Source organism: Symphalangus syndactylus, chromosome 13 (assembly GCF_028878055.3).
Source record: "Symphalangus syndactylus isolate Jambi chromosome 13, NHGRI_mSymSyn1-v2.1_pri, whole genome shotgun sequence".
Taxonomy (NCBI): Eukaryota; Metazoa; Chordata; class Mammalia; order Primates; family Hylobatidae; genus Symphalangus; species Symphalangus syndactylus.
The window spans coordinates 122,783,770-122,796,841 of record NC_072435.2 but is presented as its reverse complement, the minus strand read 5'-3'; the positions used below and the strand labels follow the sequence as shown (position 1 = coordinate 122,796,841).

The following is a 13,072-nucleotide window of genomic DNA, read 5'->3' as shown; positions in this document are numbered from 1 at the left end:
AACCTTTGAGAGGCTGGGAGGCATATGCATCAGTCTAACTAAACCAGAGAAATGTGAAAAACAAACAAATAAATAAAAATAAAAGAATAAATGAGCTAGGTATTGGATGAGAGAAAACGTTTACTGCAATTGTAGGGAGAGAAGTTTTCTTTTTCAGTTTGATGGATTTATTTGCAGAGAACCAAATCTGCCACTGGGAACAACTACAAAAGCTGAATTTAAAAATAATGATGTTTTGGCCAGGCACGGTGGCTCATGCCTGTAATCCCAGCACTTTGGGAGGTCAAGGCAGGTGGATCACGAGGTCAAGATATTGAGATCAGCCTGGCCAACATGGTGAAACCCCATCTCTACTAAAAATACAAAAATTAGCCAGGCATGGTGGTGTGTGCCTGTAGTCCCAGCTACTTGGGAGGCTGAGGCAGGAGAATTGCTAGAACCCAGGAGATAGAGGTTGCAGTGAGCTGAGATCGTACCACTGCACTCAGGCCTGGCAACAGAGCAAGACTCCGTCTCAAATAATCACAACAACAACAATAATAATAATAATAATAATAATAATAATAATAGTGTTTCAAGGTGTCAGGAAGATATCAAGGTAGCTAAGATTTAGACAAGATCTTTTGGAAAAGAAAAACTCATTGATATGAAGCCCAAACTCTTCTCCTTGAAGCATTTTCTCACTGTGACTGCAAGAGGGAAGGACCCTGAGGCTGAGCAGAAGCTCAGCCTAAAGTGACAGCTCAGCAGAGCTTCTGGAAGCCTCAGAGGATTGAGAGACAGGAATTGGTGTTCTGACCTTCCAAGGCAACCAACTCTTGACAGACAGTGATCCCAGAGACAAGGAGAATATAGGGAATAAGTTAAAACTGAGCCTCTGTTTGCCTGTAAGACATCTACCATCTCTTAAACTCATCAGGGTAAGGTGGTAAGAACACAACCAGAAAGCAGCCTCTATAAGGCTGAGAAGCTGAGCTTAGGTTGTGCTTATAACATGGTCAAACATTAGTGTAGAGGCCTACCCAGAAGTTGGGCCTTTATACAAATAACCGTGGCTCTCTATTGGGAGCAATGAATGGCTATGGCCTAGGGTTAACAGTCAACCAGAAACAATAAAGACAAAAATGAATATTGGGTTCAAGCTCAGATTCCATCACCTACTGGATGTAAGACCCCAAATCAACTCAATCCATGGTTGGATGAAGGTTAACTGCACCTAATCTAACTGCAGGTCAAAGCTAAAATAAAATCTCTCTGGAAAAATATGACACCCAGAGTCTCAATTTTTTTATATAAATGTTCAAAATTTTATTAAAGGATATAAGAACACCAAAGTAATTCTGATATACTAGACTAAGAGAAAAAACAATCAATAGAAGTAGACTCATTAAATTTTATTTTGTAAATATTGATTAGGAAACATGATTAATATATTTGACAAAATATGAATTATAGAGTAAAAATAAAATGGAAATTGTAGAACTGAGAACGTAACTGCCAAGTACTCCATAATCTTTCTAATTATCTTTTACCTTGATTTAGACTTTTTCCAAAGGATTAAAGTGAGATTAGTAAACCACGAAACCTCTAAGATCATTAAACCCCAGGATCTTTGACATTTGCCAGTCACTGGGTCTTTGAGATAGACACGTTAGTCTATGTAAAGTGTTATCCAGAATCCATTTCTCTTCCAGTCTAGTTCTGGCCTCTGGTTGCAGACCAATTAGTAAATTCACATACATGTCAATAACTCAGTCATGCCTTAGTGAAATCAATGAGGTTAATAAAAATTCTGCACATACTACACTGTGGTGAGCACTGCTTAATACCATCCAAATTACAGCAAGCGATCAGGATAGGGGCTCAGAAAGAGAATGACGATACAGGTTAGTGCGGTGAGACTTGAGCTTTCTTGGCTAGCATCGTGGACAATCGCTCTGTGAAGGAATCATTAATTTGAGTGTTCCTATTTCCCATCACATGCAGATTCAGGGGGAAATTCTTTCAAATCTCCTCTCCTGCCTCTTCTTTTACAGTGTGGAAATACCTGCCCAAATAAAACAAAACTAACAAAAGTAGCCAATCTCATGAAGCTCATGTTCCATACATATAGGAAGGCCCCTTAGCACCTTACTAACTTAGAAGTTATTTTGCACATTAATATTAATATTGTGCGATTGGCTATTTGGTGTCTAAACCCACAGAAGATAAGTTAACAGCAAATCAAGAAACAGGAATGAGCAACAGGTAGGTGATGTGACAGCAAATAAAAATAAACACTATAATAAAATGAAATATATATACACACACACAGCAAAAACAAGAGCTTACAAAAGCATCCATTTTAGCCTCTAATTATAGAAACAAATAGCTCGAATGACTTCAATCACCCCGACATTTGCCTCCATATGTCTACACAATATCAAAATGCCTATCTATAATTATTATATTGAGTCATGATTAGAAATTTTAAAAATAATCAGTAGAGCTAGGGAACAAAATAATATCGTAAAAATAACCCCTTCCCATCTAAAGTACCAAACACCTACATGTGACTTGCCACATGTTAAGCAGTATTCTAAATGCTATCTGTCTAAATTCAATTAATTCTCATAATGACCTTATGGGCTGGGTACTATTTACTGCACTCCTTTTCTAGATGAACAAAGATAAAAAGAGACTAAGTAAGCTGCTCACAGTCTCATATCCAATAGGTGACAGAATCTGGGTTTGAGCCCAAGCAGTCTTATCACAACTCTTGCTCTTAATCTATCTGCACAATGAATTCAAGTAGCTTAAGATTTTTACTTTTTCAGAAGAGTATTTAAATGCTATAAAGATTAAAACCACTGAAAGCACATATATGTCTTCAAATATAATAAATACAGTTGGTGAAGCCCCATGGAGGCTAATGTTGCGTCAGCCATTGTGAGCTGGTTTAAAATGTCTAAAATGAACAAATGTGGTAAAAAAAACCTTATTGTAAAAGAAATTCTACAAATATTTTTAAATGATAGAAATGTTGGTCAAAAATAATAGTGTGTTTGCATTACCCAACACTTGACTATATTTCTACTGGATGCCCATTCACCTCCTGTGTTTGATGACTGATGATTTCTCAGGAACGGAAACCAGTTTGAAACGGAATATAAACATGCATTTCATGGAGAACTGAGGCACTGAATAAACTGTGTGGGCTGCAGGTTACTGATGTATATGGGGGAGGTAAGGGAGATCTGTGTTGTTCTGGTGCTACCATTTATAAGCTCTTTTTTCATGGGCAAACAATTGTTTTATAGCTAGCCTCAGTTCTAACCTTGTTAGAACTGGAAGACTAATGGTGCATTGGCAGCATACTGGGGGCCAAAGATGTCCAGGTCCTAATCCCCAGGATCTGTGACACCACTAAGAAGACTTTGGGGATGTGATTAAGGTTACGGAACTTGAAACGGAAGGATTATCTTGGATTATCTGGGTAGTCCCAACATAATCGATGAGCTCTTACAAGCAAGGAACTTCCTCTGGTTGTAAGTCAAAGATATGTAGCAGAAGAGGAAAGCAGAGTTCAAATGAGACAGATGAGAAAGTGGAGATTTTACAAGTGTGAGAAGGTCTGGACTTGCCATGGAGATGGAGGAAGGAGGCCATGCTATGAACCGAGGAATATGGGTGGCCTCTAAATGCTCAGAAAGACTCCCAGAAGGCAGCCAGCAAGAAAACGGAACCTCGACCCTACAGTCTCAAGGAACTCAATGATGCCAAAAGCCTAAATTAAGTTCAAAGCTGATTCATCCCAGAGCTTCAGAAGCTCAAGACTGCCAAGGTCTTGGTTTCAGTTTGGGGAGGCCTGTGTTGGACTTCTAGCCTATAAAACTGTGAGAGGATATATTTGTGTTCTCTTAAGCATCTATGTTTATAGTAATTTTTAAAGCAACAATAGGAAACCAAAATGTGTCATCTACTTCACAAGATTAAAAAATGAATCACATATATTTATTTTTCTTTTTCCTCCCCACCCCCTTTTTTTTTTCTTGAGACAGTGTCTCTCTCTGTTGCCCAGGCTGGTGTGCAGTGGTATGACCTCAGCTCACTGCAACCTTCGCCTGCCAGGTTCAAGCAATTCTCCTGCCTCAGCCTCCCAAGTAGCTGGAATTACAGGCACACATCACCACGCCAGGCTAATTTTTGTATTTTTAGTAAAGAAAGGGTTTCTCTGTATTGACCAGACTGGTTTCAAATTCGTAAACTCAAGTGATCTACCAAACTTGGCCTCCCAAAGTACTGGAATTACAGGCATAAACCACAGCACCAGCCAAGTCACGTGTCTTAGAAGCGTGCCTGGCAGATAATAAATTCTCCATCAACGTTAGCTATATAATTCATTACAAAGTTGAGAAGTAAATGAGACAAAATCCCTAAAGCACTTGGTATACAGCCTAGAGCCTAGCACACAGAAGGTAGGTGCCTAATCAACAGTGTTTATTGTTGTTTAAAAAGAGATCTTACTTGTGAGCTCTAACAGAGCATGTGGCTTTATGCAGAGAAACCGTAGGACCCTCTCTGCCTTGTTTCTTTGCTTTCATAAAAATACTGAGATATCTAACTTAGCTGAGAAGCAACTATAGACTTAAAGAAGCATACTAAAAATGAAGTAATTTTTTGGAATTAAAAAAAATAAAAAAGGATGAAAGAGAGGTCAGATTGCTCTGAATACAAACTTCCTTGACCTTGGAGTATGTTTCCTGAAAGCTTCAGGAGCTTTTTCTTCGTGAAACATTTAAAGTGTCCCTTTTATATCAGTAATAAGGGCATTAATGGAGGAGGTCAGCGCAGGCAGGAGCAGGCTGGGTGACGTGAGTCCTGGCCTTGTCAAATGGTGTCACTCTATGGAAAGGCAGTATTAAATTTCTGAATGTCAAGTCAAGCAGTATGTCCGACCTGGAAACGTTTTGCCTTACCACAGCTAAATAATTAAATACTGTCACGGCTCAGCGTGTTGCTTAAAGTTAACACATCAGGATTTACATTATTCTTAGCCACAGGCACATTTTTTACCAGTTTTAAAACCCTCACAATAAGTAGAATGTCCTGTCCAGCCCTTGTGCACACAATTTCCGAAGCATATCAGCTCCTCGAAACAAATGTATTTAGTCAGAATAATATGTCCATCACCAAGCAAAGATGAATCATGATTTAATGGAGCTTGAAATTACTTTAGTCGGTAAAGCTCAGCGGGAAGATGGGTTTCACCTGCCTGCCCTATCCATTGTTTACGCCTCCAACCTGACTCGGAGACACGTCCAAGGCTGAAACTAGGAAACCAGGTAACACTCATCTGTTACATAACAGGCCTTCCCTTTTTCCCCCCTTTGTAGCACTGATCATGGGTTCAATTAAAACAGAATTTGTGCAATTTTCCAGGGGCCGCATCAACAGAGAAGTGACAAAAACAAATGAGTAAATCAGGTCGACTGCAGCACGGGAGGGTTTGTGCAAACCAGAACATGGTGATTTATAAATACCACTTGGAAATGTGATGTGTACCCATTTTATAGATAAATAGAGATACCTGAAAGAACAACTGCTACTGACAGAATATTAGGACCATAATTCACACCTACGGTAATTTCCTAAAGTAGAAAATGTCTTTCACGGTCTAAAATATTCACGGCATACCACACCTATAACTCCTGGGACAGTGTAAGACTTTGCCAAGCTGATTCCAATTTAGCAATACTTCATACTTTTTAAATATGATATAAAAAGGAAAGGGAAATGGGGAGCCTACTTAATAGAGCCGGCTTTCTGATGACACCTAGGAGCACTAGTTCCCGTAGGAATGGGACATTTTATTTTTGTGTTTGTTTTGTTATCGTAAAGCATCATTTTTGTCCTACTTCCATATGTTGTGGGAAGATTTCCATTCATCTTAGACTTTCCGAACTCTCTTATTTAGGGAACCACTTGAATATACGTTGTTGAAAAACATATAAAGCTTTGGGTATGGTGAAAAGTGGTTTAGCAAAACAGTTAATTTGTATCTTGAAAGAAATAAAGGAGAAATGGTGGATTTGAAGTTGCAGCTTCTAGGAACAGAGATGAGAGATGGAGTAGCAGGGAAGAGAGAGGAAGGGGAGGGGATGGATGGAAGGAGGGAGTGGGGAGAAAGAGCCTTTCTTAGAGTCTGCACCCTTAACTTTCTGTCTCTGAGTTACCTCCCGCTCCCCCCCCACCTTGCCCTCTAATAAAGGAAATACAGTTATACCCTATTATCAAGATTTTTATTGTATTTGCTCTTCTTGTTTTAGTCCCTTTCTTTACCCTTGCATCCTTAAAGTAAATCTGTGACACCTGCATTGCTTAAGGATCTCCTTTAGGTGATTAAATGAGATCAGGGTGGTGTCTATTATGACACAAACAAAACAAAACAATACTATGATGGGAGGTACAAGAACCCAGAGATGGAGGGAGAGGCAGGGATAGGAACAAGAGCAGGCAGCTTCCCTCCTCCCAGGCACAGAAGCAAAGGGAGTCTGTGGTGCTGACATCCCCACTGTGTAAAGAGGGGGAGGGCTGGAGCCCTGTGTTTGGACACAGAAGAGAAAGAGAATCTGAGGGATACCAGAGGCAGGGCATCTGGTTTACGCACAACATTGGTTAAATAAACATCATACTGATTTTACCATTAAAACTGGGTCCCCAAAGAGCCATTTATTGGAAACTGTTTATCTGTTTACAATGCCTGTGTGTATGTCCTCGAAAATAATGTGATTTTTTCCTTAAAAACCTGGTTGAAGAATGTCCCCAAACGTACCATCCTGTATCTCCATGGCCTGATTAGAGGCCTTTAGTTCCAGGTGTCCTTTAATTCCACTGCTCTGCGTTTTGCTCTCATGACCAAGGGGAACTGTCACCGTAATCCTATCACTATGTATTTTCTGAGATGATATGAAGGAGGAATACTTTAGTAAAAACTAAGTCGAGGAGGACGTAATACCATTGGTTCACTGTCATCTTACACATCTTCTGAAACATCTAGAGAACAAACAAGTATAAATAAAAAGACTCCTTTTCCCCACTTACCCATGAGGTGTGCTCGCTTCTTCAGTGCCCCGTTGCTCAAACCTCTAGCGGGGCATACAGATGGGCAGGTTGTGGGGCTCCGACCCCATGGCAGTGTCTAGGGGTGGATGTTTACAGCTGAAGTCCCAGAGGGCGTGTGTTCCAGAGTGCGCTCTTAGTTCATCGTCTATAGCTCAATGAGACCCTCTACCCTGTCATAAGGCCAGAGGGCTTTCTGTATCCCGGGTTCTTGCCCTGGTGTACCGGAAGACTCGGATCACACGTGGGCTTGGAGAATGACTGCAAAATTGTCTTGAGTGGAAGTAACTCTCCACCGATAGGGGCGTCAGAAAGGAGATGGTTTTCCCCTGGAGCTGGGCAGCTCCAGAAGGGAGATGGCTTTCCCCTGGAGTTGGGCTGCTGGGTGCCCGGGCTGTCCTCCTACTGCCCGGGCCTAACTCCACCTCGTCCCACCGGTCGATGGCCTGCCGGGGAGCCGGCGGGCGAGCCGGCGTCTGTAGGTGTGTTCTTCTGCTGACGTGCTCTCCGTGACCAGCCGCTTGTCTTCTTCCACTGAGGCGTTCCTCTGGCCCTCCAGCAGCTTCTGTCTCTGCCTTGCTAGGGTCTTGGGTTTTTTATAGGCCCAGGGTGGGGGCGTGGCGGGCCAGGGTGTCTGGGAAAAGCAGGAGTGCCGGTCCTCACCTAGGTCCCTGGGGCTAGAGGCCTAGCCAGGGACCCTGCCCTCCTCTACCCAGCACTTTCCTTCCCCGCTTCCGTATCATTTAAAGGGACCGTGCTCTTCCTTTCCCAGTACTCCCGCTTGAGCGTTAAATGGCCGGCAGGAATTATCCACCAGAGAAGCAGAAGGAAGAGAATGGAAATGGCCGCTTGCAGCTCCTCTCCCCCAGACAGCCCAGGGGTGCAGAGGAATGAGCACAGTCTGCAGGACAAGTGCGGAGGCCGTCAGTCCCCTCTAAAGTATATTCGCTTTAGGACTCAAGTTGTCCATCCTGAAATAGAGGTAGGTGTTTTCTAGGGTAGTGGTAATTATCACAGTCAAAAAAGTAGGCGAGAGTGTTAGGTAACATGGGGTACCTTAAAATGGCGCGGTACCTTAAGATGGGGCCGGTTCCGGGTTCTTCTCCCCTCCTTGACCGGGCACTGTCTGAACCCGCCAAAGGAGGGCCAATCAGAAAGAAGCATCTCCCGCCTTCCCTTGGGCCCGCCCCTAGCCCAATCCACCTAGGCCCAAGGGATATAAAACCCAGCACAGCAGCAGCCCTCTCTCTCTCTTCTCTTCCTTCTCCTTGTGTGGTGCTGCTCGATACCTCCAATAAAGATCTCTTGACGGCGACCAGTGTAGTTTGGTCTCCGCCCGGCCCCTTTCAGAGAGAGCACTTAGGAAAACTGTGCGGAGATCAGCTGCTGATATGTAAATACTGCTGAAGCTGCTTATTCAAGGTAATCTGAACTTCCTTTTTTTTTTTTGAGACAGAATCTCGCCCTTTTGCCCAGGCCGGAGTGCAGTGGCGCGATCTCGGCTCACTGCAAGCTCCGCCTCCCGGGCTCACGCCATTTTCCTGCCTCAGGCTCCCGAGTAGCTGGGACTACAGGCGCCCGCCACCTCGCCCGGCTAAATTTTTGTATTTTTGTAGTAGAGCCGGGGTTTCACCGTGTTAGCCAGGATGGTCTTGATCTCCTGACCTCGTGATCCGCCCGCCTCGGCCTCCCAAAGTGCTGGGATTACAGGCGTGAGCCACCGCGCCCGGCCCTGAATTTCCTTTTCTAAAAGTGGACTCAAACTCTGCTTTCTCATCACAAGACTTTTTTTTTTTTTTTTAAGATTCTACTCCTTTTGTCTGCTCTGTCACTTATCTGAGCTTTAAAATCTGTCAACTTTTAAGGAGGAAACAAAACCCGAAACATGAAATACTGGTGATTGTTAGTAACTCTTTCAGTGGTTGATGGCAAAAAAAAAAAAGGCAGTGGCTTTTTAATCTATAGATTTTATTAATCTTCCCTACATCAGTGCCCCAACAACTGCAGTGACTGAAAAATATCTGTTCTGTTCTGAACTGGCCAGTCTACTTTGGAAATAGGTGGCATCCTCAGGACCTGGGGAAAATGTTTGAGACAGGACGGGCTGGCCTTATTATTATTTGTATCATTGTGAAAATGAGCTTCAATTTGTATTTCACACTCACCCATTACTCTCATGGCCCAGATATGTATTTGTACTGACTCAGAGATGTTAAAGAGGTAAGAGGTAGTTGGAATATGCTACTGGATTTATTAATTTCAACTTGAAGGCATATTCAAAAATTTAATTATCAGGAAATAGATGAAATAGCTAATAAGCATATGAGTAACTGAATATTCTTTTTTAAATTGTAATTCTCAGAAAACCAAAACTCCTACTGAACACAACTGGAAATAAGATGGACAAAAATTAATGAAATAAAAAATAACATATAAAACAAACCCCCATGACATAAGTTTACTTATAGGACAAACCTGCACATGACCTGTGAACTTAAAATAAAAGCTAAATTTTAAAAAAAGCAGGGGCGGGACTGGGCATGCTGGCTCACACCTGTAATCCTAGCACTTTGAGAGGCTGAGGGGTGGGCAGATCACTTGAGGTCAGGAGTTCCAGACCAGCCTGGCCAACATGGTGAAACCCCATCTCTACCAAAAATACGAAAATTAGCCAGGCAGAGTGGCAGCGCATGCCTGTAGTCTCAGCTACTCAGGAGGCTGAGGCAGGAGAATCCTCTGCTGGAGATAGAGGTTGCAGTGAGCCGAGATCTTGCCACTGCACTCCAGCCTGGGTGACAGAGTGAGATCTTGTTTTGGAAAAAAAAAAAAAAAAAAAAGATAAAAACAAAACTAAAATATTTTATAAGTCCAAACAAGATCTAAGACATTAAGAGGAACTCCACGTCAGGCTCCAGAGGATTAAGGAGACCCTACTAGAGCATCACAGGTTGTTTTGCTTTATTTATTTATTTATTTATTTATTTATTTGAGATGGAGTCTTGCTCTGTTGCCCAGGCTGGAGTGCAGTGGCACAATCTTGGCTCACTGCACCCTCCACCTCCCAGGCTCGAGCAATTTTCCTGCCTCAGCCTCTTGAGTAGCTGGAACTATAGGCACCTGCCACCACACCCAGCTAATTTTTGTATTTTTAGTAGAGAAGGGGTTTCAACATGTTGGCTAGGCTGGTCTCGAACTCCTAAGTTCAATTTATCCGCCCTCTTCGGCCTCCCAAAGTGTTAGGTTTACAGGCGTGAGCCACCAAGCCTGGCCAATCATCACAGATTTTTAGGCTTCTGTGCCTTGAAAGACAATTCCAGAAAACGTGCGTGGGAAGCTCAGAGACTGAAGATGCCTTTCTCAACTGTGCAAGACAACAGAACAAAGGTTGTAGGCTAGGAACGGACTTGACTGGGGTCTAGGATGTGTACCCCACACTTTTTTATCCAGACCATGAAAGCCTGCCTTTTTGGGACTAAGTAAGCAAGAATTAGATCATTTTGTTAGACTGTCCTGACTAAGCTTCTCCTGGGTGCTGCTTCTACTTTCTGAAATAAGGACGACCTCTGTCTGGTGACTTTTCCTATCAAAATGTCAACAGTAGTATTTATTATACTATTTAGTTTCATTAGTCACCATTAATTGTTTCAAGTGCTTTTTCAAAGTCATTAGCTGAAATCCTCCAGCTCATTCTGCGACGCTTTCAATTAATCCACTTAAAGAGCTCTTTGTATCACAACCCATATGTGCTTGTTAATGGGCAATTAGTGGGTAGTATCCAATATTTTCTTCTTGAGACAATTCACAACTAAGCAGGGGTGGAGATCATGTATACACATGCATGGATTATGCAAGCTCCTCTTCCAAGTAGTAGAAATAATAAAGATTTAATGGCTATTTTTACATCTAAGGCTTCCCATGTTTTAAGGGAAAAAGAAGTTTGTATAGCTATGGCATATTTAGGCTTTATAAAAGCTAACTACAGTCTTCATGCGCAGAGTGGGGGAAACAGCATGAACGCTGAACAGAAAAAAAAAAAAAATAGAAATAGCCCCCGTGTACCTCTTTGGAATATTCTTGCACAAACATGAGATCCATCTTTTATTGAAGTCTGCGTTCAGCATGGTTTCATTCTCCAGTAGCAGTCCCTTTGCTGTCCAAGGTTATTTGAACAGAAATCAGAACTGGTGAGTTTTATGGGGGTCACCAGACATGGAGCAATTGGAACTGAGGTGGACAGGGAAAGGGCTGAGCTGATGGTGGGTCAGTCAGGTGGGGATGCTAGGCTCACAGAAGCCCAGCAGGAAGCTGAATACGAAGCTGACCTGCAGAGCTGAGTAACTGAACATCCCGCTTCTGAAAGGAAGAACACACTACCTAAGTTGAATTTCTCTTTCCCTCACTTACAGGGGAACTATTAACCTCCCCATACCTCCGTTTCTTCATCCTCAAAATGGGGATAATAGTTTATCCATCTCACTGGGTTGTTGGAACAATTGCATGAGATAATGTGTGCTTGGCATCTTCCATGCAGGCCCATCTGATCAGTGAACATGGGACCTGGTGCCAACCCCAGGGCCTCTGCACTGGGTCACCTGCTTAGAGTCTCATCTTCCAGGTCTTTCCATGGCTGACTAACTCTTCATTCAGATTTCCCTCCTTAGGGAGACCTTCCCCAAGAATCTTTAAAAACTATTGTCTGGAGTTTATTTTTGTAATAATATTCACCAGTATCTGAAATATCATTAGTTTATTTGCTTATTGCAGTCTCCTTGCCCCTAGAATGACCTCCCCTGAGCATCAGTGGTGTGATCTCAGCTCACTGCAACCTCCGCCTCCCAGTTTCAAGCAAGGTCAGGAGTTTGAGACCGGCCTGGCCAACATGATGAAACCCCATCTCTACTCAAAAGACAAAAAGTAGCTGGGTGTGGTGGTGCATGCCTATAATCCCAGCTACTCAGGAGGTGGAGGCAGGAGAATGGCTTGAATCCGGGAGGCAAGGTTGCAGTGAACCAAGATAGCGCCACCCAACTCCAGCCTGGGGGACAGAGGGAGACTCTGTCTCTAAATAAATAGGCCAGGCATAGTGGCTCACGCCTGTAATCCCAGGACTTTGGGAGGCCGAAGTAGGTGGATCACCTGAGGTCAGGAGTTCGAGACCAGCCTGGACAACATGGTGAAACCCCGTCTCTGCTAAAAATACAAAAAAATAGCCAGGCGTGGTAGTGGGCGCCTGCAGTCCCAGCTACTCGGGAGGCTGAGGCACGAGAATCGCTTGAAACTGGGAGGCGGCGGTTGCAGTGAGCCGAGATCACACCACTGCACTCCAGCCTGGGCAACAAGAGCAAAACTCCCTCTCAAAAAATAATAATAACAATAAAATAAATAATGGCAAAAACCACAATTACCTTCGTACTAACCTAATACAGAATCTCTCCTTTTCTCCATCATAATTTTTGAGAAACCTTATTTTTAGGCGGCTGTGTTAAAACCCTTTTGCCTGGCAGGCCTGCCCCATCTTCCCCACAAGAAAACACTGCTGGTTTCCTCCGGCTTAGAGCCCAAGGCTGCGGGGAAGACTGTCAGGATGGTAAACATAAGGTGTGGCTGTCGGTCTCCCTCTGTTTCTGTGCTTGATGAAGGCAGAGGGAAGGACAATAGTGCATTTGAGCCTTCCTTTTGAAACCGACTTTATGAGAGAATGAATGGCAACAGGGACAGTAGCCACATCAGCAGCAGCAGCAGACACTGCAGGATTTCCCCGGGCCTGGTGCTGTTTCCTACACAGTATCTCATTGCTTCTCACAGTGGCCCAAAGAGGTAGCTACTATTATTATCCCCATGTTACCGTTCAAGAAATAGGCTCCCCACACTTCTGGACCTTCCCCAAGGTCATGCCGTAGATACAAATCCAGGTCAGGACTCAAACCCAGGCCACTGAACTGTAGAGCTTCCATGCTTAACCATGAAGAGC

At 43.2% G+C, this 13,072-nt stretch overlaps 2 long non-coding RNA genes across 3 annotated transcripts in view; one reads left to right on the top strand and one right to left on the bottom strand.

Annotated features, from left to right (window-relative positions):
- Positions 1 to 8,423, bottom strand: part of LOC129460072 (uncharacterized) — a 54,696-nt gene extending 46,273 nt beyond the window's left edge. Inside the window, exon 1 of the long non-coding RNA XR_008650155.2 lies at positions 7,084 to 8,423. This is a non-coding gene — a long non-coding RNA (uncharacterized lncRNA). The remainder of the gene's footprint in view (positions 1 to 7,083) is intronic.
- LOC134732218 (uncharacterized) overlaps positions 8,351 to 13,072 on the top strand; it is a 63,725-nt gene continuing 59,003 nt past the window's right edge. Inside the window, exon 1 of one of the 2 annotated variants that reach the window (XR_010115166.1) lies at positions 8,351 to 8,523. This is a non-coding gene — a long non-coding RNA (uncharacterized lncRNA). The remainder of the gene's footprint in view (positions 8,524 to 13,072) is intronic. The other variant, XR_010115167.1, reaches the window with a different exon arrangement.